The 25,506-nt window shown below is 35.8% G+C and overlaps 1 non-coding gene and 1 pseudogene across 1 annotated transcript; one reads left to right on the forward strand and one right to left on the reverse strand.

Moving 5' to 3' along the window:
• Positions 1 to 2,941: 2,941 nt before the first annotated feature.
• Positions 2,942 to 3,080, forward strand: LOC147829439 (U4 spliceosomal RNA). The gene has a single exon (XR_015449258.1). It is a non-coding gene; the product is annotated as a U4 spliceosomal RNA (small nuclear RNA).
• Positions 3,081 to 21,515: 18,435 nt separating this feature from the next.
• LOC147829440 (olfactory receptor 14C36-like) lies at positions 21,516 to 22,519 on the reverse strand (annotated as a pseudogene).
• Between the last annotated feature and the right edge of the window lie 2,987 nt (positions 22,520 to 25,506).

Consider the following 25,506-nt stretch of genomic DNA (forward strand, 5'->3'; position numbering starts at 1 on the left):
GTGCCTCTGGAAATGCACACTGAAATGATTTTTACACATTGTGTGTGTCACTCACATGAGTTTTAATACGCAGAGCACAAGAGTAATTTTTTCTGCCAGATGAGAGACATTGTTCTGGTTAATATTGCTTAGGTTTTGTTTTATTAATTATGCCATATGTAATTAAAAATTATCAATATACACTCATAATTGTCTCATCTTATATGCAGAATCCTGAGGCATTTTCAACAATCAAGTTCAGGAATGTGCCTAAGGAAATAAGCTCTCATGCTTATTCATCAACAGTACCATTTGTCACTGCAATGGCTTTTGGACAAGTATCTGAAGCCAGATGGGGGGCAGGAGGAATACCAGATGCCCCTTCAGCATGGCATTTTACCTGATGGACAGCAAGGAAGCTTTCTGAGATAAATTGGGCCTTGACAGAGACAGGAGTAAAACTAAGAAGTTCATGACAGACTAAATATGAACATGAATATATATTTATATATATGGACACATGTATTGTTAAAATATATTATTTGAAATTTACATTAAAAAGTGACAAGTGATAGAGGAAATAATTAGGTAGATGAAAATGATTAAATATATGACAATGGTTACTAAACATGAGTGATGAAATAAGCCAGGTGCAGTGCACATTTTTTCATTTTAAAATTTTATTTCATTAGTACATTATTGGAGTGCATGAGGTTTGCCTTAGGGAGGAGGTGCATGTACTTAACACATCTGATTCGTTTTTATTCCCCGTCTCCTTCCTACTGACCTGTACCTCTAGAATCCCATGTACTATTTTCATTAGTATGTTTACATACTAGTAGTATGTTATCTATTGTTTCTTTTAGTTCATGTTTACAGCATAAAATGTTTATATTCATTGTGAGTATTTGGTACATGTACATGACACATCTTGAATAATTTTACATTCCCTCTCCTTCCAGTCTCCCTTCATTTGGGGTCTTTTGACCTCTTACTGTTTGCAAAATATCTATCACTCTTTTTCCTTTCATCAAAATTTATTTTGCTCTTTAATTTCAGTTTCTTGTGCAAGAGAAACCATTAGATATTTAACCTTGTGTTTCTGGTTTATTGAATTAAAAATTATGGTCTCAAAATGTGTCTTTGTAATTTTCTCATTGCTGAGACCAAATACCCAACACTCACAAGTTAAAGGAGCAAAGGGTCATTTTACCTCCCAGTTTATAGAGGTTTCAAGGCAGGCCTGCATAGCAGAGAAGCACTCCAGAGGAGAAACAGTTCGTGGCATAGCAGGCAGGAGGAAGAAGCAACATCCAGCTTCCCTTTCCCTTTTATCCCATCCATCCTACAAGCCTATAGGCTGGTGCCACTTGTACCCAGGATGGGTCTTTGCATTTCAACATATCCATCCAGCCAATTCCAGAATCATGATAATCCAATGAATGAACTTATCCAATTATCTCATTTATAAACCATATTCATATATCATAAATATATGTACCTATGAAAAGCTTCATAGGTTTGATGCATTAGGAGGGCAAGTAAATAAAATCCATAATAAGTTTTTCCATTTCTCTACAAATGACTAAATGTTATTTTTCTTTATGGGAGAGTAGTATGCCACTGTGTATAAATACCATATTTTCTCTATCAGTTTTCCGTCATTGGAGTCATACCATGTTTCCAGCATTTAGCTATCATGAATTTTTCTGTTATACATATAGACATGCATGTATCAGTATAACATGATGTCCTTAACAGTTTGGAAAAGATATTAAGAATTTACATACCTTGTTCAAATGGAATTTCTATGTTTACTTCTTTGATAAATTTCCATATTGATTTTCACAATGGCTGTACAAATTTATATTTCCATAAATAATGTAGCAAAGTACCTTTTCATTTTAGGCATACCGGCATTTGTTAATATTTAGTTTCTTGATTGCCTTTCTGCTGTAAGAGAAAATCATAAGGTTGTTTTAATTATTTTTTATCTAGTAGCAAGAGCTGTTGAACATTTTTTCATATGTACTTGACATTTTTACTTCTGAGACATGTCTATTCATTTCACATGCCCATTTTTGGATTGGGTCTTTTAATTTTGGAGATGTAATTATTTGTGATATACACATATATTAGATATTATTCATTTGTCTGAGGAATAGTTTGCAATGAAGACCTCATCCTGTAGGTTTTGTCTTTACTTGGTTGATTGTTTCCTTTGCTACTCACAAGCTTTTCAATTTGATATGATCCCATTTATTGATTTTTGGTGGTGTATTTTATGTACTTTCCTTCAGAAAGACTTGCCTTCACCAATGACTTCAAGAATTTTACCAACTTATCATTCAGCAGAATAATTATTTGTATTCTATTCTTTAGTTTTTTATCAATTTTGTTTTTCATTCAGTATGTGGTGACAGACATGGGTCAAGCTTCCATCTTCTTCACAGTGATTATCACTTTTCAAAGACTATTTTCTAAAGAGGTTGTCTTTCTTCCAAGGTATGCTTTGTTCACTTTGTCAGAGCTCATACAGTTGAATGACTCTAAAGATGTTTCTGAACTATCCCTTCTAGTTCTTTGGCACATATGACAGTTTTAGTGTCAGTACCCTCTCATTTTAATCATTCTAAACTTGAACTATAATTGACGTCAGGTGTTGTGATGCTTCTTGCTTTACTCTTGTTTCCTAGGATTGCTTATTTTATTCTGAGTCTCTTCTGGTTCCAGATTAATTTTCAAATATTTTCTCTTATTCTGTAAGCAACACCATTGGCATTTTGACTGAAAATCCTTTAAATATATCAGTTTTGAAAGTATGACCATTTTGACAATTTTTTTTTTTTTTGGTACTAGGGATCGAACTCGGGTCCTTGTGCTTGCAAGGCAGGAGGCAGAACCACTGAGCTAAATCCCCGGCCCAATTTTGACAATATTGATTCCATTAAAAGCAAATGTGAGCTTTGTGCAGTGGCAGTATCGTAGCCAATGAGGTTTATCTATCTGAGTCACGATTATTGCTAATTAAAACCAAATGTGAATAAAATTCTTAATTTTATCACTAATTAAGTTTTAATAAGATGAGATAACAATTGTTGATTGGTTGTGCTAGTTTCCGTGTAGTTGAGGTTTTGTATCTAAAGTATTTTCCTAAGTTATTTACTTTAAGAGTTCTACCTAAACTATCGTCCAGCAAGTATAATGTTTCTGTTTTAATATTTAGATTTTTGATCCATTCACATTTTAGTTTAGGGCATGTTGAAAGAGCTGGGTCTCGTTTTAATCTCTGGCAAATTAAAACTCAGTTTCTCCAGCACTGTGTATGAATGATGCTATCTTTCATCCAATAAGGTTTTTTTCCTCCTTTGTCAATGATGAGCTGGCTGAGTGTGCTTGGAATTGTTTCTGCATCTTCTAATCATTTTCACTGATCCTTGGGTCTTTTATTGCCAATACCATGTTGTTTTTATAACAGTAGCTTTCTATTACAGTCATAAGTTGGGGTTTGTGATACTCCCTAACTTGACTTTATTGCGCTGAATTGCTTTTGCTATTCTAGGTCTCTTCTGGTTCCAAATGAAATTTTGGATTGCTTTCTCAAGCTCTGTGAATTATATTTTTGGAATTTCAATTGGCATTGCATTGAATCTATATAATAGTTTTGCAAGTATGGCCATTTTCACTATATTGGTTCTTCCTACCCAAGATCAAGGGATGTCTTTCCATTTTCTGATATCCTTTTTGACCTCTTTTTTCAGAGTGCTGCATTTTTTAGAGTAGACATCTTAGATTTCTTTCTTTAGGTTGATTTCTAGGTATTTCATTTTTTTAGATGCTATTGTGAAAGTAATTATTTCTCCAGTTTCTCTTTCAGTGAGTCTGTTGTTCATGTACAGGAAGGTTATTGATTTTTTTGTGTTGACTTTGTATTGGGCTACTATACTCAATTTGGTTATTAAGTCTAGAAGACATTCAGTGGAGTTCTTAGGGTCTTCTATATAGAGTATCTTGTCATCTGCAAATATTGACAATTTAACGTCTTCATTTCCTGTCTTTTCATTTTTTTCTTTCTCTTGTCTAAATGCTGTGGCCAATGTTTCCAGAACTATATTGAAGAAAAGTGGTGATAGGGGACATCCTTTTCTTATTCCATTAGGGAGATTGGCTTATACTTCTCCATTTTTGCTTGGGTTTTTCTCTGGTTTGGGGATTAAAGTGTGCTTGTTTCCAGGAATCAGTTTTGGAGCATTGCTTCCCTTTCAATTTCATTGAAGAGTTTGAACTGTTGTGGAAATAGTTCTTTTCTAAATGTCTTGTAGAATTCAGCAGTGAAGCCATCAAGGCCTGGGCTTTTCTTAATTGGTAAGTTTTTAATTATGTTTTAAATTTCATTGATTTATATTGGGTTGTTTAAAATTTTTAGGTCTTCTTGAATCATCTTTTGTAATTCATATGTATCCAGAAATCTGTCCATTTCTTTTGTGTTTTCCATCTTATTGGCGTTGAGTTTCCCAAAGGAAGTATTGATGATCCTCTGGATTTCTGCTGTGTACATTGTAATTTCACCCTTTTCATTCCTAATTACATGGATTTGGGACTTGTCTTTCCTTTTTGTTGATAAGTTTGGCAAAGGATTTGTCAAGTTTGTTTATTCTTTTAAAGAACCAACTCTTGGCTTCATTGATTTTTTTGTATCATTCTCTTTGTCTCCATTGCATTGATTTCTGCTCTGATCTTTATAATTTCCTCCTTCTATGAGCGTTGGGATTTTCCTGCTCTTCATTTTCTAAAACATTGAGCTTCAGCATCAGGTTGTTTATTTGAGCTCATTACATTTTCCCAAAATGAGTATTCACTGCTGTGAATTGCCCTCTTAGTAATGCTTTCATTGTGTCCCATAAATTCTGATATATTGTAATGATATTGTCATTTAATTGTAGAAACTCTCTGATTTCTTATTTAATTTCTTCTGTGATCTATTGGTTGTGCAGGACTGTATCGTGCAATTTCTATGTGTTTATGCAACTCTTCTGGTGTTTTTTGCTGTTGATCTCCAGTTTTGTCACATTATGATGTGATAATATACTGGCAATAACTTCAATTCTTTTGCATTTATTTAACCATGTTCTATGAGCATGTATGTGGTCCATTTTAAAGAACAAACTGTGTATAGCTGGAAATAATGTGTATTCTGATTTTGAGGAGTGGAATCTGCAAAAATCTGTGAAGTTCATTTGTTCAAGTGTTTGGTTAAGTTCTAGTATTTCATTATTTATTTTTTGTCTAGGTGATCTATCTCTTTGTGACAGTGGGGTATTGAGGTCCCCCACTACTGTTGTGTTCTTATTAGATTTTTCATGTCCTTTAATATTTGTTTTTAACAGTTTGGTGGACTAGTATTCAGTATATATATGTTTATGATTGTCATCTCTACCTCTTGGACTGTTCTTTATAAGGGTGTAGTGGCCTTCTTTGTCTCTCTTCATTAGTGCTTGTTTGAAGTCCATTTTATCTGCAAATCAGATAGCTATTTCTGCTTTTTTTTTTTTTTTGGTTCCTATCACATGGAGTACTGTTTTTCACCCTTAACTTTTAGTCTATGAGGTTATTTTTAATTAAGTGTGTTTTTTTATTCAGCGTTTCGTTGGATCTTTCTTCTTTACCCAGTCTTCCAGTCTATTTTTTTTGATTGGTGAATTGAGATCATTGACAGTGATGGTCATAACTCATATGTATTGATTTATCCTTGTCATGGCCTTTTCCTGTTGTTGGATTTTTCCCCTTTCCATTTAATTTCTTGCCTCATAGATTCATTTTACTGGGCTTCATGGGGTTGTTACCCTCATTGTACTTTCCTAGGATATTGTTTACAATTTTTGGTGTGTTGATTTGGTTTTCATGAAGTTTCACAAGTGTTCATCTTGAAAGTATCTTATTTCTCCATTGATATTGAGAGATATATTTACCAAGTACATCAGTCTGGATTGGAGGTTTCAGGTTTAGGGCTTGAAATACTTCACTCCAGGCTCTTCTTATCTTAAAGGTTTGTGTTGAGAAGTCTACTGTGATTCTGATGGCCTTTCCATGGTATGTGATTTATTTCTTGTCTCTAACTGCTTGTAGTATTTTGCTCCTTCTGTTGGGTTTCTGGAATCTTTACTATTATATGCCTAGTTTACTTTTTTGATCATAGCTATTTGGAGTCCTTTATGTCTCACTTATCTATATGTCAAATGCTTTCCCCTGCTTGTGAAATGTTCTGCCATTATCTCTGTGAACAGATTTTTAATTTTGTTTGCACTATCTCATATTTCTTCATTGACTCTCATCAGTCTTCTGTTTTTATTCTTTTCATCATCTCCAGCTGCTGGATTGATTCTTGTGGTCCCTTGCTATTTTTAATAAATCTTTCTTTTCCTGGTCACTAATTGCAATCCTGTCTTCTATATATGATATTATGTCCTCACAATGGATCATTTTGCTGCATAAATTTTCAACAAAGTGTTTAAACACCTGGATATCAGTTTTCATCTGTTTTATGGATTCCATCTGTTTCCTATGCTGTGATTTCATCATGTTCCTCACCTCGCTATTTTTTTTTTAATCTGTGCTGGTTCTGGATTTACTAATCATGTCTTTCACCATAGAGACAATTTCTCTTGTTATCTGAGAAATTATTTCTGATTTAATTTTTTCCAGATCCTCTTTCATTGCCAATTCAGTATGTCAATTCATATCAATTCAGTATGATAGTTGACTTTCAGATTGTTCCATCTCTTTGCTCTTTGAAGTTGCTTTTTGTGATTTGGAAGTCTGGTTTTGAGTCTTGTTTCTCTGTCTTCTCATTAAAACCAATGAAATCTGCTCCACCTTAATGAAGTGCCTCTGCTCTCCCAGTGGGGTTCAGTTATCAACAAGCCTCAGAATGGGCTTTTTTCTGCTGCTCACCACTGCTCCAACCTCTGGCTGAAGAATGATTGCATATATATATATATATATATATATATATATATATATATATATATATGTATGGGTACATTTTAGGTATAAAATACATTTACATTTATCATTGGGTGTTTGTACCAGAATTTGATGTATCTTAGTTTTTATTTTTTCTCCCATTACCTGTGCACACTTCACCCCCTCCAACCTTCCCTATTTACAGAGTTTAATTCCATTTTGTTCTCATAATTTTTCCTTTCCCTTCTTCCCTTTCCTCTTCCCCTCCCACCATCCCCTAACCCTTGGACCTTTTCTTATTTCAAATTATCAATTATTCATTTTAATCATTTTCATCCTTATTTACATTTTCAATTTCTCACACTAGAGAAACTATATGGTATTCACACATGTGTGTCCTATTTATTTCACTTAAGAGTATGGCATCAATACGCATCCATTTAGCTATAAATTTCTCTAGTTTCTCATTCTTTATGGCTGAGTAGTACTCCATTTCATAGAAAAACCACATCTTCTTTATCCAGTTTCCAGTAGATGGGCACTTGGGCTGTTTCCAAGCTTTAGCTATTACAAACAGTGCTGCTATAAACAGAGGTGCACATATATCACTGTGGTATGATTCCTTTAATTCTTTGGGGAAGATTCCCAGTAGGGGACTAGCTGGGTCAAATGGGACCTGTAGTCCTAGTTTTTTGAGGTATCTCCACACTGATTTCCACAGTGGTTGCAGCAGTCTACATTCCCACCAACAATGGAGAAGGGTTCCTTTCTCCCCACACCCCTGCCAGCATTTGTTATTGGTTGATTTCTTGATAACAGCCATTCTTTGTGGGGTGAGGTGGAATCTCAGTGTTGTTTTCATCTGCATCTCTCGAATGACCAGTGATGTTGAACATTTTTTCATATATTTATTTTCTGTTTTTATGTCTTTGTCTGAAAAATGTCTGTTCATTTTGAATGCCCATGTTTGAATTGGGTCTTTGAATTTGAGGGGTCTGATTTTTTCGGTTCTTTGTAGATTCTTGATAGTAGACCTTTGTCTGAGGTTTAGCTCCTAAATATTTCTTTCCACATTGTAGGCTTTCTCTTACCTCTGTTGGTAGTTTCTCTTGCAGTGCAGAAGCTTTTTAATACAATGAGATCTCAGTTGTTGATTCTTTGGGCTAGCTCCAGTGATACTGAAGATTTGTTCACAATGTCTTTTCCTATGCCAATGTCATCAAGAGTTCTACCTAATTTATCTTCCAGCAAGTTTAGTGTTTCTGGCTTAATATTTAGATCTTTAATCCACGTTGGTCTTAGTTTAGTGTGCAGTGGTAAGTATGGGTCTAGTTTTAATCTTTGGCAGGTTGAAATCCAGTTTTTCCAACACCATTTATTAAATAGGCTATCTTTCCTTCCATGAGGGTGGTTGGCTCCTTTGTCAAAGATGAGGTGGCTGAGTATGTCTGGTGTGGTTTCTGCATCTTCTAATCTGTTCCACTGATCCTCGAGTCTGTTTCTTTGCCAGTATCATGCTGTTTTTATCACAGTAGCTTTGTAGTATAGTTTCAAGTTGGGGATTGTGATACCCCCAGCCATGTCTCTGTTGCCTAGAATTACTTTTGCTATTCTAGGTTTCTTCTGCTTCCAAATGAATTTTTGGATTGTTTTCTCTAATTCTGGGAAGTATATTTTTGGAATTTCAATCGGCATTGCATTGAATCTATATAGTAGTTTTGGAAGTATGGCCATTTTCACTATATTGGTTCTTCCTACCCAGGAACAAGGGATATCTTTCCATTTTCTTATATTCTCTTTACTCTCCTTTTTCAGAGAGCTGTAGTTTTCAGTGTAGAGGTCTTTTGCTTCCTTTGTTAGGTTGATTCCTAGATATTTCAATTTTTTAGATGCTATTGTAAAAGGAATTATTTCCCAAATTTCTCTCTCAATGGGTCTGCTGTTTGTGTACAAGAAGGTTATTGTTTTTTGAGTGTTGACCTTGTATCCAGCTACTCTACTGAATCTGTCAATTAGGTCTAGCAGACTTTTGACTGAGATTTTTGGATCTTCTATATAAAGTATCATATCATCAGCAAATAATTACAGTTTAAATTCTTCTTTTCCTATCTTTATTCCTTTTATTTCTTTCTCTTTTCTTATTGCTATGGCTAATGTTTCCAGAAAAATATTGAACAGGAGTGGTGATAGTGGGCATCCTTGTCTTGTTCCTGATTTTAGTGTTAAAGTTTTCAGTTTTTGACCATTTAGTATGATGCTAGCTGTTGGTTTTTCATAGATATCCTTAATCAGGTTGAGATAAAGCCCTTCTGTTCCAATTTTCTGTACCATTTTTATCATGAATGGGTGTTGGATTTTGTCAAATGCTTTTTCTGCATCTATTGAGATGATCCTGTGGTTTTTTTTCTTTGACTCTGTTAGTATAGTGCATTATATTTATTGATTTATGGATGCTGAACCATCCTTGCATCCCTGGGATAAATCCGACTTGCTCAGGGTGTATGATCTTCTTGATGACACTCTGTATTCTGTTTGGCAGTATCTTGTTGAGGATTTTTGCATCTATGTTCATTAGGGAGATTTGGCCTGTAGTTCTCTTTTTGGGTTGGGTCTTTCCCTGGTTTTGGGATTAAAGTAACACTTGTTTCCAGGAATGAAATTGGAAGCCTTGCTTCCCTTTCAATTTTCTTGATGAATTTAAAGAACAATGGCAATAGTTCTTCTTTAAATATCTTGTAGAATTCAACAGTGAAGCCATCAGGACCTGGGCTTTTCTTTGTTGGTAAGTTTTTTTATTACATTTTCAATTTCACTCATTGTTATTTGGGTGTTTGGAATTTCTATATTTTCTTCATTTAATTTTGGCAATTTGTATGTATCTAGAAATCTGTCCATTTCTTCTGTGTTTTCCATTTTATTAGACTACAGGTTCTCAAAGTAGGTATTCATGATTCTCTGAATTTCTCCTGGATTTGTAGTGGCTTCACCTTTTTCATCCTTAATTGCATGGATTTGAGCCTTTTCTTTCCTTTTTTGATAAGGTTGGCTAAAGATTTATCAATTTTATTTATTCTTTCAAAAAACCAACTCTTTGATTCATTGATTTTTTGTATAATTCTCAGTCTCTATTGCATTGATTTCTGCTCTGATCTTTATAATTTCCTTTCTCGTATGAGCTTTGGGTTTGTTATGCTCTTCTTTTTCTAGGAGCTTGAGGTTCTGCATTAGGTTATTTAACTGAGTTCTCTCCTTGTCCTAATATGGGCATTCACTGCTATGAATTTCCTGCATAGAATTGCTTTCATTGTGTCCCACAGATTCCTGTATATTGTACTGGCATTATCATTTACTTGTAGAAACTGTCTAATTTCTTCTTTAATTTCCTCTGTCACCCATTGGATTTTCAGGGAGGGTGTTTTTCAATTTCCCTCTATTTGTGGGAGTTTTGCTATTTCTTATGTTATTGATCTCCAATTGTATTGCACTATGGTCTGATAATATACAGGGGATAACTTCGATTCTTTTACATTTACTTAGATATGTCCTATGAGCTAACATGTGATCTATTTTGGAGAATGACCCATGTGCAGCTGAAAAGAATGTGTATTCTGATTTTGTGGGGCAGAACACTCTGTAAACATCTATTAAGTCCATTTGTTCAATAGCTTGGTTCAGTTCTAGAATTTCATTGTTAATTTTTTTTCTAATTGATCTGTCTATTTGTGATAGAGGGGTGTTGAGGTCCCCCACTACAATTGTATTAGTGCTTATTTAGTTTTTCATGTCCATTAATATTTGTTTTGTATAGTTTTGTGCATTCATATTTGTTCAAAGATATTTATGATTGTCATCTCTTCCCCTTGGATTGTTCCTTTCACAAGGAAGTAGTTGCCATCTTTGTCTCTCTTATTTAGTTTTGGTTTGAAATCTACTTTGTCTGCAAATAAGATTGCTATGTCTGCACTTTTCTGGGTTCCTGTCGTGTGGAGAACTGTTTTCCATCCTTTTACTTTCAGTCTGTGGATTTCCTTTTGAGTTAAGTGTGTTTCTTGTGTGCAGCATATTGCTGGATTTTCCTTCTTAATCCATTCTGTCAGTCTATTTCTTTTGATTGGTGAATTGAGGCCATTGACATTCATAGTTATAATTGAGAGATATTGACTCATCCTTGTCATGATGTTTTACTGTTGTTGGCTCTTTTATTTCTTATTTTCCCCCCTTTTGCTTTTGTGCCTTACCTTGTATGGTGCCTTCTCTCTGCTGGGTCTCATGGAGTTGTGACCTTCATTTTCTTTTTCTAGGCTATTACTTAAAATTTTTTGGAGTGCTTGTTTAGTGCTCATGATGTTTCTCAGGTGTTCTTTGTCATGAAAATATCTAATTTCCCCATTGATTTTGAAAGATAATTTTGCCAGATATGACAGTCTAGGTTGGAAGTTATATTCTTTTAGGGCTTGAAATACTTCACTCCAGACTTTCCTTGATTTGAGGGTTTGTGTTGAGAAATCTGCCATAATTCTAATTGGCTTTCCTTTGTAGGTGATTTGTTTCTTTTCTCTAATTGCCTGTAGAATTTTGTTCTTCTGTTGGGTTTTTGGGATCTTGACTATTATATGCCTAGGTGTAGAATTTTTTTCCTCATGGCTTGTTGGAGTTCTATATGCCTCACTTATCTGTATGTTCAATTCTCTACCTCTGCCTCAGAAGTTTACTACTATTACTTCTATGAACTTTTTTTAATGTCAATTGTGCTTTCTCCTGTTTTTTCATGGACTCCTATGAGTCTTATGTTATTCTTCTTTGCATCATCTAGCAGCTGTTGGACTGATTTCTCATGGCCCCTTACTATCTTTAAGAAATCTCTGTTTTCATGGTCCTTAACCACAATCCTGTCTTCTATATCTGATATTCTGTCTTTAGATTCTGTTAGTCTGCTCTGCAGGCTTTCAATGGACTTTTTAATCTCTTGAATATCTGTTTGAATCTGTTTCATTGATTCAATGTCTTTCTCATGTTGGGCGATCATGTTTTCCATTTCTTTCTTATGCTGGGCATTCATGGCTTCCAGCATGTTTCTGATCTCATCTATTTTCTTATCTGTTTCTGCTCTAGAGCTTCTAATCATGTCTTTCATTCTGCTCACCATGTTGGTATTTATCTGGGAGATTATTTCTGGTTTGAATTTTTCTAGAGCCTCACGCATCTGCTTTGTTACTTCCTGTGCTATCAGTTCAGGGTATCCAAGTGGTTGCTTGTCAGACTTTTCCTCCTCATTTCCCCCAGAATTTCCTTTTTGTGACATGGAAGCCTGCATTTGTGCCTTACTTAAGTGTCTTCTCATTTTTGTTTTTGGTACTGTCCTTGGTTTAATTCTTGGGTTGATATTTCAAAATTGCTTAATGTAGGTAACTTTATTGCTTGTGTTTAGAACCCTTGCGGAATGATTGCTTTTCAGATGTGTCTTCTAGATATATCTTGTGTTTGGCTATTTTATTTTTCTTAAACCAGGTAGGAAAATGACTCTGAGGCTATTTTATTTTCCTTATACCAGGAAGGAAAACTAATTAGATCAATCACAACATGTTAGCCCAAGAGACATAGTCAGCAATACCATAGCATCAAGCACAGCTTAGAAAATGACAATTTGTGGTAGTTATTAATCTATCAATTTTAACTATGTGAGTTAAATTAAAACTGAGGACCAACCTAACATAAGTTTATAATGAATAAACTCTTCAATATAGCATCTTTCCCCTTTGGGTGGGGAGTTAAAAGGAGATGGGGAGGGATAGACAGGTAGAAAGAGCAGGTAAGATTAATGGTGAGGCCCGAAGACACACAAACTCTAACAAGTTGTTAACGGCAAGAGAAAATGGCAGAATGAAAGAACAGTGATGTGAATAGAATCACCTAACAGCAACAGGGAGGCAAGATACCAAATTTACTTTCCTTTAAACCTAATGATAATCAAAAGAAGGAAAAAGAGAAGAAAAAACAATAAGGGAGAAATTCGAATTCAGTGCAGAAAGGAACAAATGGGGATATGAGGAGCAATGTGGGACAGCAAGAGAACGAGTGAGAGAGAGGGGGAAAAATAAAAGAAAGAAAAGAAAGTAAAGTAAAACTCTGAAGAGCAGAGAGAAAGTAAAAATTAAGAACTGAAAATAGGAGAAAAAATATTTTTTTTCTTTTTTGCAAATATCACTAGAAATTATGGGCCTCCTTCAGGGTATGTCTCTGTTGTCACAATAGACAATGTAGGAATCCATGTGCATATATGAATCAATGAGTTTCAGCAAGCCAGTAGCAGACAAAGTACAGTGGCCTGATGTACCTTTATTGTAGAGATTCTCTTTACTTTTCCACTGAGCTTCAGTTTTCATCAAGAAGCCTGAGAAGCCCTCTTTCTGTTACTAACTGCTGCTCTATATTGTAGCACTCAGGACAAGGGTATTTATAATCTCCTATGCCTCTGTAGTGTGGGACCAGGTAGCAGAAAAGCCAGAAGGCCAGAGGTGCCCAGCGGGGGGTGGGGGATTCGGACTTGAAAGGGTCCACATGGCTAAGCAGACCTCACAGTGGCATGGGTGGGGCCTGGGATAGCCACGCAGCTTCAAGCTGCTCCTCTCACCTAGCTGTTCCAACTTAGCATGATTGTCTTCTTGATCCCCATGCTGGGCTGTTTTCAAGGTGAGATTCTTGCCGGGGCATAGGTGCACTTAGTGATGGTATCTGGATGAGCTTCTGGCTGGGGCCTGTGCATCTGGCTCTTGTCAGGGTGGGCTTCTGGCAGTTGCCTGAACACCCATGCCACTGATGACCATCATGCTTCTGTCTGGGTCCTTTGAGCACTTATTGATGGTATCTGGTGTCTGTTGCTTTTTTAATTGTTGACCTTTCCAGTACCTCTGTTGAATTTGTTTCTTAAGTATAGAAGTCTTTTGGTGGTGTATTTGGGGCCTTCTATATATAGTACCATGTCATCTGCAAATAATAATTTAAATTCTTAATGTCCTACACCAAATTGTTTCTCAGTTGTAAGACACTGAACATATAAAAGAGGATCAAAATGTATAATAGATATTGTTAAATAGGAAAAAAATATAAAAGGGGAAGGTTAACTAAGGAGGGGGACAGGGGAATGGAAAGGGGAAAGAAAAAAGTGTAAAAAGAAGTAAAAAATGAAAACAATGTTTATGTGAATAGGGAGTGGTGGAGGGTTTGAAGGGTGGGAAGGGGAAGAGGAAAAATATGATTCAAAATATTTCATGTATAGGTACAAATTCCCAATAATGAATGTCAGCATAGTGTACATCTAAAATATACCAATAAGCTTATGAATAAAATAAAGTTTCCACTGCATTCTTTGTCTCAATATAATTATTGACAAATGAAATGTTAGAGGAAATTCCTGCATTTGAATGTAAAAACTTCAATGATACAAGCTATGTATAATATAGTCTGACACAAATTATTCTTTAAATATGATTTAACTTTTTAAAAATTCACTAATATTTTCCAGAGATGCATTTCATTCTCACACTTGTATTTATTTTTTATTCAGATTGAGACTGATAAAATTTTAATGCATGTTTTAAAGGTCAGAGACTTTTTAATTTGTGAAGAGGTGAAGGCCCCAGCTGAACATCCCCACACCCAGGCTTGAGCTTCAGCCCCAAATGTCCCTCCAGGAAATGAGCAGATGTGAGCAGATATAAAGAGCTTTGGTCAGGCAACAATGGCAGAAAAGACACATTCAAGCTCATGGTTACCTGAAAGGTGCCACCAGACACTGAGGATTTCTGGGTAAGGAGAGGAATGCAAGGATGAGGGCTCCCATGACAAGGTGGTTTGCACCACTGGCAGGATAGGCATCTGGATGTGCCTGATAGGGCCTCTTATTGGGTTGGAATTGTGAGGATGCTGAGAGGTGTCCCCCAGGATGGAGGGTGAGATCCCACTCCCAAGGGATCTTGACTCCTGCTTAGGAGAGTGGCCTTGGCTCCTCAGCAGTGCTCACTGCTCTCTCTGGGGTCATCTCCCTTTCAGGGACTCCTGATCCTGAAATCCAAGATGACTGCAGGGTTAGAGAAATGACTGGAACTTCAGGGTGCAGTTCTGGAGATGTGGAACAGAATGTGGCAAAAGTTGGCACTCCCTTGTCCCAGCGGGTCTTGGAAGTACCTGGGTGTGCTTTGTATTTTGGGAGAACATCATCTAGGTAACTGTAGGTAATGATCTTGTCCTGACAGCTCCTAGACAGAAACTCCATTTGTGAAGACCATGCCTATATGAGCTCAGCAGGCAGCCACCCCAAATTTAATGCACTAAAACAGATGAATATAAAATGAGACTAAGATATTGGGCTTTGTCCTAATTTTAGTTACCCATAGCACATTTTTTGGCCTAGCACCTATAGCCTTGTTAAAATTTTAATTTTAATTTTGTGTTATTTCTTTATATTTTGTTGCCAGGGAGTTTAGTCAAAGGCCTGAATCCAGGGCCTAGCTACTGAATAATTTGCCCATTTTCCATGGAAAATATGAGAAAACAGAAACACAAGTTTATTTAACATTGGATCAAAGAGTGCACACAGCTATTCAGCACCTTGGAGCACAAAGAACACCACTATGTGGGCGGGGGGAAGCAGGAAATGGACACTCACAATTGTCATAAGGTTTGGCTTTCCAGGGGCACAGGGAAAGTTCAACCATACCTACTTTCAGGATGGCTGGTTCTGTTGACTATATGGTTATCTAAGAATGAAGCAGCTGGATTTTTTTATATTGAAAAAATTTTTATTCTTAAAGATCTATTTTTTCCTCTAGGTTACAGTTTCTCTTGTGTGCAATACCAGTTTGTGATTGTTTTAAACAAATGTGCAATCTATGCAATTTTCCTGTGGAAGGAGAAAATTTATTTATTCTTTGATCTTGTCACACTGTTATGAATATTTGTACAAATACAGCTCCACAATGGTGGCATTTTTATTAACCTGATTTCAATTATTAAAAAATATGTGAGGCAGTGAAGCTCAGCTGGTCCCAGCATAGGGAAGGAAGCTCCCTGCCTCCATCCCAGGCTCCTAGGGCAGAGAGGGTGAGCCGGTCCCAGCACCCAGAAGGAAGCTCCCCCACTGCCATCCCAGGCTCCTAGGGCAGTGAAGCTCAGCTGGTCACAGTACCCAGAAGGAAGCTCCCCGCCTCCATCCCAGGCTCCTAGAGCAGAGAGGCTGAGCCGGTCCCAGCACCTGGAAGAAAGCTCCCACACCACCATACCAGGCTCCTAGGGCAGAGAAGGTGAGCCACGTGGGTGCCAGAAGCACCATGGAAATGAGAAGACACATAAGTCTCAAAAACATACTTCTGGATCACCTATAGCAACCACAAAGGGAAACGAGGTGGAACACTCTGATACTCAACAACCTGGACTCTCTGAACTGGCAACAAAAGAGGATCTGGGAAAAATGAAATCAGAAATAATTTCTCAGATAACAGCAAAGATTTTGCTCATGGTGCAAGACATGATTAATAAATCTAGAGAGGACACAGATTTAAAAAAATAGAGGATCTGAGGAATATGATGGAATCCCAACATAGGAAACAAATGGAATCCAAAAAACAGATAAGAACAGATTTCCAAGAGATTAAAAACTCCATCGAAAGTCTGCACAGCAGAATGAACCAATGTGAGGATAGAATTTCAGATATAGAAGATAAGATTGCAATTAGTGAGGAAAAGAAACATTGCTTTAAAATTTTAAGGGAACAAGAGAAATCAATCCAGAATCTGCTAGATGATGCAAAGAAGAATAACATAAGAATGATTCGGGTCAATGAAGAAAGAGGAGAGAGTGCAGATGACATAAAAAAACTCTTCACAGAAGTGATGGCAGAAAACTTCCCAAGGAGGGGAAAAGAACTTGACATACAGATAAGTGAGGCATATAGGACTCCAGCTAGCCTTAATAAAAAAAAATCTACACATAGGCATATAATAGTTAGGATTCCAGAAATCCAACAGAAGAATAAAATTCTACAAGCAGTGAGAGAAAAGAAACAAATCACATACAAAGGAAAGCCCATCAGAATCAGAGCAGACTTCTCAATGCAAACCCTCAAGGCAAGAAGAGCTTGGAGTGATGTATTTCAAGCCCTAAAGGAAAACAGCCTCCAACCCAGATTGATGTACCTTGCAAAACTATCTTTCAAAATTGATGGAGAAATAAGATACTTTCATGATAAAGAGCACCTTAAGAACTTCATGAATACCAAACCGGCACTCCAAAAACTTTTAGACAATACTCTAGGAAAAGACAATGAGGATCACAACCCCAGGAACCCCAGCAGAATGAATCCATTGGGTGTGACAAATTAAACACAAAGGGGGAGAATCCAACAAAAAGAAAAAGTCATGACACGGCTTTTAAAACTTTTAACTTCATCTCCTTAATGAGTGTATAGTTCAATCTTGTTGTTGTACTGATTAGTATTTTTCTAATTCTAGAGTTGCATACCATTCCTTGTGCTATACTGGCTATTTATCATCTTCTTATGTCTACATTTTAATTGGGTTGTCTATTAATGAGCTCTAAGAATTCTTTATATATTCTGCTCATAGGTTATATGCATTGTAAATATGGTCTGTTTAAGGACTACTTTTCATTTTAATGATGTCATTTAAAGTTCTAAATTTTGGTGGAATCTCATTTATCAATTTTTTTCTTTTATACATCATTTTTTTTGTATCCTAGGTAGTTCTTGCCTACCCTGAATTCATAAATATTTTCCCTTATAATTTCTTCTTAAAGTTTTATACCTTTAGGCTTTCTTATTTGGGTTCATAGATCCCTTCAAGTTATTTTCATGTATGGAAAAAAAGGGTTGAGGTTAGTTTTTTTATATACGGATACTAGGTGTTCTAGTACCATTTGCTGAAGACACTCTCTCTTCCTTGGCTCTTGAATTGAGTTTATATTCTATAAAATGCTAATGTTAAATAATCTTTCAAAACTCAGTGGACCATATCTGTGTGGTTCTAGTTCTAGATCCTCTGTTTTATTCCAATGATCTATATGTCTTTCCTTACACCAACACTGCCTTGATTACTGTAGCTTTAGAAGAAGTCTTAAAATTGGGTGCTAAACATCTTCCAACACTGTTTTTGTTTTTGTTTTTATTTTTGGCTTTTCTGGGTCCTTTGTACTCCTACATAACTTTTAAATTTCAATATTCAATTCTTCATTTATACCAAGTATACACAGACCTGAATTTTTATATATACCTTGTGTTTTCTAATCCTGCTAAATTCAAGTACAAATTCTAGGGGCTCCTAGAGATTTCTTAGTATTTTCTCTGTAGATGATCATTTCATCTACATATGAAGATTTTGCTTCTGCCGTGCCAATGCTATCCTAGTTGTGTCATTTTATTGCCAGACTATTTTGGTGGGAACTAGGTTTCAAAGTTTAATGGATAGAAAAAGAGTAAGCATATCTGCCCTTGTTCCCCACCTTAAGGAGAGAGCATTGTATCTTCTCCATCCATACAAGGTGTTCTCACTGGAAGTATGGGGTACATGTCTTTAAATTTTTGAGAAGTTTCTGTTCTACTTCTAGTCTCCTGATAGCTTTTACCATGAACAGCTGTAGAATTTGGTCCAATACTTTCTCTCCAACTAGTGACAGGATCGATCATATGGCTTTTTCCTTTCCTTTGTTAAAATGATGACTTTTTGGGAGTGGATCTTCCAATGCTGAACCAACACTGCCATCCCTATAACAAAACCACTTTCTACATCCTGCAGATCTGACTTCTAATAGTTTGTCTTGTTAAACAAATTTCTATCTATGTTCATACTTTTTTCTTCTATTATCTTTATACAGTTTTAGGATTAGCACAATGTTGAGTTCCTAAAATGAGGGAAGATGTGTTCCTTCTTTTTTCTGCTTTAATTGTTTGATATAATTTATCAGTTAAAATGTTTATGAGCCTGCTGTTGTCATATAGGTAGGTTTTCAAGCTAGGAATATACTTTCTTTAATAGGTACTATTCAAATTTTATATTTCCTCCAGAGTTAGTTTCATTAATTTGTCTTCTAAGTTACTTCTTAGAAGTTGTCAAATTTATTTCTAAAAAGATTTTTTAATATGCTTTCAATATCCTTTTAAATTCTGTAAAATCTGTGGTAATATCTCCTAGATCTTAATATTGTAATTTAAAAAATGTATAATTGATATTGTGTAACAGGAAGAAAAGGTCTAAAAGAGCAGGGGAATTGGGAGGGGTAGGGGAAGGGAAAAAAGTTAAGGGAAAAAATATGAGAAGAGGTAAAAAATGGAAACAAGGTCTTTTCAAATAGGGAAGGGTGGAGGGGGTGAAGGTAGGGCAAGGGAAGGGGGAAAAAATAAGAACCAAGAGAATCATGTAATGGTACAAGATCCCAATGATGAATGTAACTGTATTGTATACCTAAAATGTACCAATAAAGTTAATGGGAAAAAAATATGTGAGTCTGGGTGCTGTATAAGGACAGTAAGTTCCTTCAGGTCACAATCAGGAGGCTCCAAATCCTAGATCACATAGTACCCTCAGCTCAGCCCCTGTAGGAGAGGCCATGTCAGTGACCTAATAGTGAGAGGGGATTAGGAGGAAGCTCATGGTGATACAGAAGCGAAGACAGAGCCAAGGTCAGGCTCTCTCAGAACAGCACCCTCTGGTGGGGACTAAGTGGAGCTCACAGAATTAGCACCCAAAGAACTCACCATGTCCCACTATGGCAGCAGGTCTCAGAGGTTTCACAGCTACATACCACCCTGAGCTGCAGTCCATCACGTGACTGCAGTTAAAACGCACACAAAAGCTGCCAACTTCCATGATTTTCTTCCATTTCGATCTTTGGAAAATTTATACTCCAAGAAGTTAAAGTTGTTGTCCTATTATTTTTATAATTCCTAAGCAACAAAGGCTTTCTTTTCAATTTAGAAATCGTTATAATTTTACTTTTTATACACTATATTTTACCACATTTAATGGTGATTTAGTTAAATATTGCTTTGTTTGTTATCTAGAATGCAAATCTGTTTTCTTAATACATGAAAAATTATTCAAAATCATTACCATTTTAACTTTTTATTCTCGTTTTAATAGAAATTTCTTTTTAAATGGGTGATTTTTTTTCTGTTTATATTTGAATTAATTTGCAGCAATATTGCCTTAATAGGCTATTTAATACATCAAACATTGGTCAAAGTAAGGACAACTATTTTGCTTCTATATTAAACTCACATTTTCTGAAATTATATTTCATCTTCCATTGATGGTGCTATATAAAGATTACTTTAACATAATTTCTTCCACTTTGTTTAATGTATTATTGTAAAAACCTTCAATTTTTCCATCAGTGTCTACAATGTTGATAATCTAGTTTCAAATTATTAAATTGGAGGAAATTTAACATTTTGTGCTGTGAACTATATTCTTCAAGGTTTGTCAATAAATTTGCATGTTTTCATATAAATCTTTCTGTAGATTGAAGTCCTTTTTATTTTTCAACAACAATAACGAACAGTGATGATTGTGCTCCACAAAAGAGCATAAAATGGATAAGTACCATTGTTGTCAAGGTTATAGAGGAATAGATATATATAACCCCTGTCCAGCTAACACTGTAATGACAGAAATGAGTGAAATAAAAATAAGGATAATAATTATACTCTAATTTAATAAATTACATAAATTATTTGCTTCTTGTTTTTATAGGATAATAGTACAAATGAGTGAGAATCTGAGACAAAGTGAAAAGTCCCAGTTTGGGTCAGAGTAAGGCTTCCCAAGAACTCACAACTTTGCGGAGAAAGCAGAGCTAGGGGATCCCTCACACCTGTGGCCTGGCCTCCACAAGGCTGTGAAGGGTTCCAGTGAACACAGAGACGAGGCTTTGGTAACAGCATCCAGAGCTTTGAGGTAAGCTATGGAGCACAAATATACCTGTCTCTTTACTTGAGTTTATTAGCTCCAATACCAAATTATTCCAGAAAATACATGAACAATTCAATACAATATCTTGTATGCAAAGAATGTAGACAGTTTGTCAATTAAAATGGAGAAACAAGCAAGACTAAATGGCTAAATTTTTCAATACCATGCCTGCTGAATTTTTCCTGATATTTCATAATGTGTATCTTAGTCTTTTTTATTGTTACATGGCATCCTTCTTATATATTCTCTCATTCAGTTTCTGATGAACTAAGAAATAGCTTCAACCATATACTCTATGAGGACTTTAGCAATGTGCTTCATATTCTACATTTTCTATGCATTGTAAAATGCTTGTTAGTTTAGTATCTTCATTATATTCTCACTTTCTAAAAGCAGCATTTTTGAACACAGGACACTTTGGGAGGAAATTTGAGATGTAAAAAATTTGAACTTCTGCATCATCCAGCTCATTTGCCTATAGCTTGACTATATAAAACTTACCCAAGCACTTTAGAAATGACCAACATTGATATATATGTTTAAAGAACCTAAGAATTAAATTCACACAAATAGTATGGAATAACTTTAATCACTTATCTGCATGTATTGCTAAAAGCATGAGTATGACTAAGCTGGATAGGAAAAGCCTCCTTAATTCCCAGTACATCTCCTGAACAGAACATTCTTGTCATGAGAGTCCTGATAGCACACTTTACGTTTTCATTTCTGAGACTGTAGATAATAGGGTTGAAGAAGGGGGGAATCATGGAGTAGAACACAGACAGGACCATGTCCATGACACCAGAAGACATTGCAGAAGGTCTCAGGTAGACATAAAAGGATGAGCTGAGGAAGACAGAAACCATGAGAATGTGGGGACACAGGTGGAAAAGACCTTTTTCCTATCTGCTCCCACTGGAAACCTGAGCACAGTAGAAAAGATGTGAATATAAGACTTGATGATATAAATGAAACAGCTGACACCAAACACCAGACCAGAGACAAGAATAGCAATCTGGTTGCTGAAGGTGTCAGAGCAAGACAGCTTTAGCAGAGAGGGGATATCACAGAAGAGCTGCTGAATAGTATGTGAGTGGCAGAAGGGCATACAGAAAGTGTTGGTGGTCTGTAGGGCTGCATAGACGAGGCCACTGAGCATAGCAGCCAATGTGCTGTGGACACACAGGTGAGGGTTCATGATCACAGGGTAATGAAGGGGCCTGCAGATGGCTGCAAAGCAGTCATGAGCCATTATTGTGAGAAATAATAACTCTACAAATGCAAAGAATATCACAAGAAAAACCTGAGCTACACATCCTGCCTTTGAAATGGAGCTTGTGCCCAGCAGGGAGTTCATGCAGGAGTTAGGGACTGTGACAGAAATGTAGCAGGAGTTCAGGATGGACAGGTTACTCAGGAAGAAATACATGGGTGTGTGAAGGCTCTTATCAAGAGTAGTGACAGCAGGAATGACAAGGTTTCCCATTATGGTCACCAGATAAATGAAAGAGAAAAACATGGCATAGAAAAGTTGTAGAACCCACATGCCAGAAATCTCCATGAGGAGAAAGTCCATCATTGTGCTGGAGTTGGACATGTGTGGGTGATATGGTCTGTGCCTGAAAAGAAAAGACAGAAGTGCTGAACACAGGAAGAATCACAGTGTGGAAAATACCTTCATAGCTATTAAACTCCAGACCCAGGGATCACAGGGATGTTCAGTGCCTGGATCTCCTGATATTTTAGGATGATTCTCAGTTTGTCTGAAAGATAGTCTCCATCAACCTGAGTAGGTATTCATTGTCATTGTTTCTCTGTTTACAATTTTCTCCTGCATTGAAATTTATGTGACTTGTAGTCTTCTGAAGGTTATTAAAGTTTGTGACATGTGTATGATATATATATATTTGTATATATATATATCTTAATACTGTTTCAATATCATTAAAACACTGTTCTAACTAGATTTTACTGTCTCATGTGCACTTTCTAAAATGTTACAAGTTGATAAAATGTATCACTTTATAAGATTAAGAAATGAAAAAATCCTACATTCTAGTATTTTAAAAGAAATTAAAAATACAATAATTTGCAGTGTTAAGACCATAGCTTATTTAATTCAATATCCTTGTTTGCATCTTGGAGTGAAACAAGCTTGCTTTCTATTTTTCTCTCTCTCTGTCTTCTTCTGTGATCCTCTTTCTTTTTTCTTAGGATCTAACCCAGGACCCAGAACACTTTCTATGCTAAGGAGCTGCTCTACCAATTAGGCATAAAAAATAGGCATAAAAGTGCCAGAGATTGTTCTATGTCTGCCTCTTTACTGGGTTAAGTTCAATATTTCTTCATCTTGGTCTCTCTCTCTCTCTCTCTCTCTCTCAGTATTGGGACAGCAGTAATTGAGATGACATGATAACTACAGGAATTATTCAGAATATCAAAAATATTCCTGAAATGTCCCTGGTTATCACTGTCAGGAATTTTGTTATGAAGTTTGCTGTTTTCCTGCAATTTTGAGACATATACTACTGTCACACTACTTAGGTAAAATTAATTTATTAATCATACCTCTCTAAATGTAATGAGTGTTAGCACTGCCTCCGTGTTCTGAGTAGTCTCCTCTTGGACCTCAGCCATAGCCAGGCTTCCTTCCTGTGGTTCTCACGCATCTGCTGTCCTCTGCCCAACACAATGTCTCTGTTTCCAACAGAATGTCCTCAGGTTTTGCCTTTGATGAGTAAGTTAGAATTTCCTTCCCTTATATTTTATACTTCTGATCTAATTTGAATTTTACTATATACAACTTTCATGTGTTGTTATGCCAGGCACATATAGCATGTATCCATAATATTTATACACAAGAGAAATTTGCCAATGAGAGTCTTCCCAGTGCCTCCTCTGATGAATAAGGTAGGGAAATGGAACTCCCATGACCTGCTATTTCCATTCAGTACTTTAAACTTGTGACTTTCTTCACTCAAGATAAATGTCCCTCTCTAAAAATTAATAAAGATTTTTATTGTTGTGGTCTTTGAATTTATCCTATGATTTTTATTATAATACATATTTATCTCATGCAATAACAGGAGTTTAGAGAGTAATAAAGCAAATATCTCTGAATCTCATGAAAGTTTAATTCTACTACAAGAAAGCAACACTGTAGAGGTAACTGTCTGATGTAAAGTACTTTGATAAATTTAAATTATTCTATGATAAGTCAGAAATGGTATGTAGACAGGAAAGGAAACAGAACTTGGTTAACTAGGTGATTATTTTCAGAAGATTGCCACTTGCCAGGTAAGTAAATTGACTTATTTTACAGTAGATGCTTGAGTTATGACCAGCCTGACATATGAACAACTTGGGTTAAGTCCACAATTTTAGTTTTAACTTATGACCACAGTCTTGAGTTTTGACCCAAATGCAGGCTACTTGTGCTTCCAGATGGTCTAAGATACAGATTTTTACCCTTAAAAAGTTCTGGAAGAAACATTATAAAATCCTTTACTGTGTGGGATTAACTTAGAAATCCTGGGCCAATGTCTCTCTAAGGACAAAGAGATCTGCCTGGAAGAAAGTGTGCCCTAAAATAATATGAGAGAGACACTTTGAAAGCAATTGACCAACTTCAGTTACAACCAGCCCTCACAAACAGAGTTAAAAAGTCATGTCAATTGTATCTCTTTCCTACAAACTACTGCTTTGTTTTAGTGCTTCGTAGACAACACCAGTACTTATCTGTTGAGCAGCTTTAATTAATTAGATTAATACTAAATTTCTCCATACTTTGGTTAGATGAGAAACTGCACTGTGAAGCCTAACTTCGAGTCTTACAAGGATTGAAGACAAATATTTAATGATTTTCTGTCCTAAGAGAACTAAAATCATGACAAAACATAACCTTTCAAAAGAATTCAGCTGATTTATATGTTAACACTTTATGACTTGAAATATATTCTTCCTGGGGAAAAAGTCTGAACAGGGTGATCTGAAGATTTATGTACAGGATAAATATATATTTATGGAATTACAAGAAATCTCTGTTGCTCTACCAATTAGTATATCTCAGAGATTATACATTGTGGGAATCTTTTCTTCACTTTAATTGTAACACTATCTAATACAGTTGAAGTCTGTTTCACTGAGACAGAATTGCTATTAGCATTGTTGTACTCGTGCCTCTCTCCATGTGAAGTCTGTGACCTTACTCTCTTTGGTTTAGGATTGAAATTTCCACATTTTATGTGAAGTTACTATGACTTACCCCAAGTAAGAAACTAGTGTGCACTAAGCACACAAAATATATGCAAAACATAATGAGGAGCAGAAGCCTGGATATCGACAGTTAGATCAGGTGTTATGAATATTTGAATATAATTTACAAATACACAAACTTTTAGCATTCTGTTGTGAATGAACAATGATTTTATGGCATATAAATAATTCCAATATACCTGATTAATCAGGCTAGTTGATTTTCTCTTTAAGAGTAAAATACCTTGGAAATTTGTAAAATAAAGATTTTGAAAGTATATATTTCCACAAGCAAAGCACATCAAAGTATTTTCTGAATTAAATAATCAC

The sequence above is a fragment of the Heterocephalus glaber genome, unplaced genomic scaffold, assembly GCF_053883595.1.
Source record: "Heterocephalus glaber isolate CG9 unplaced genomic scaffold, H.glaber_assembly_v1.0 deba00000621, whole genome shotgun sequence".
Lineage (NCBI taxonomy): Eukaryota > Metazoa > Chordata > Mammalia > Rodentia > Bathyergidae > Heterocephalus > Heterocephalus glaber.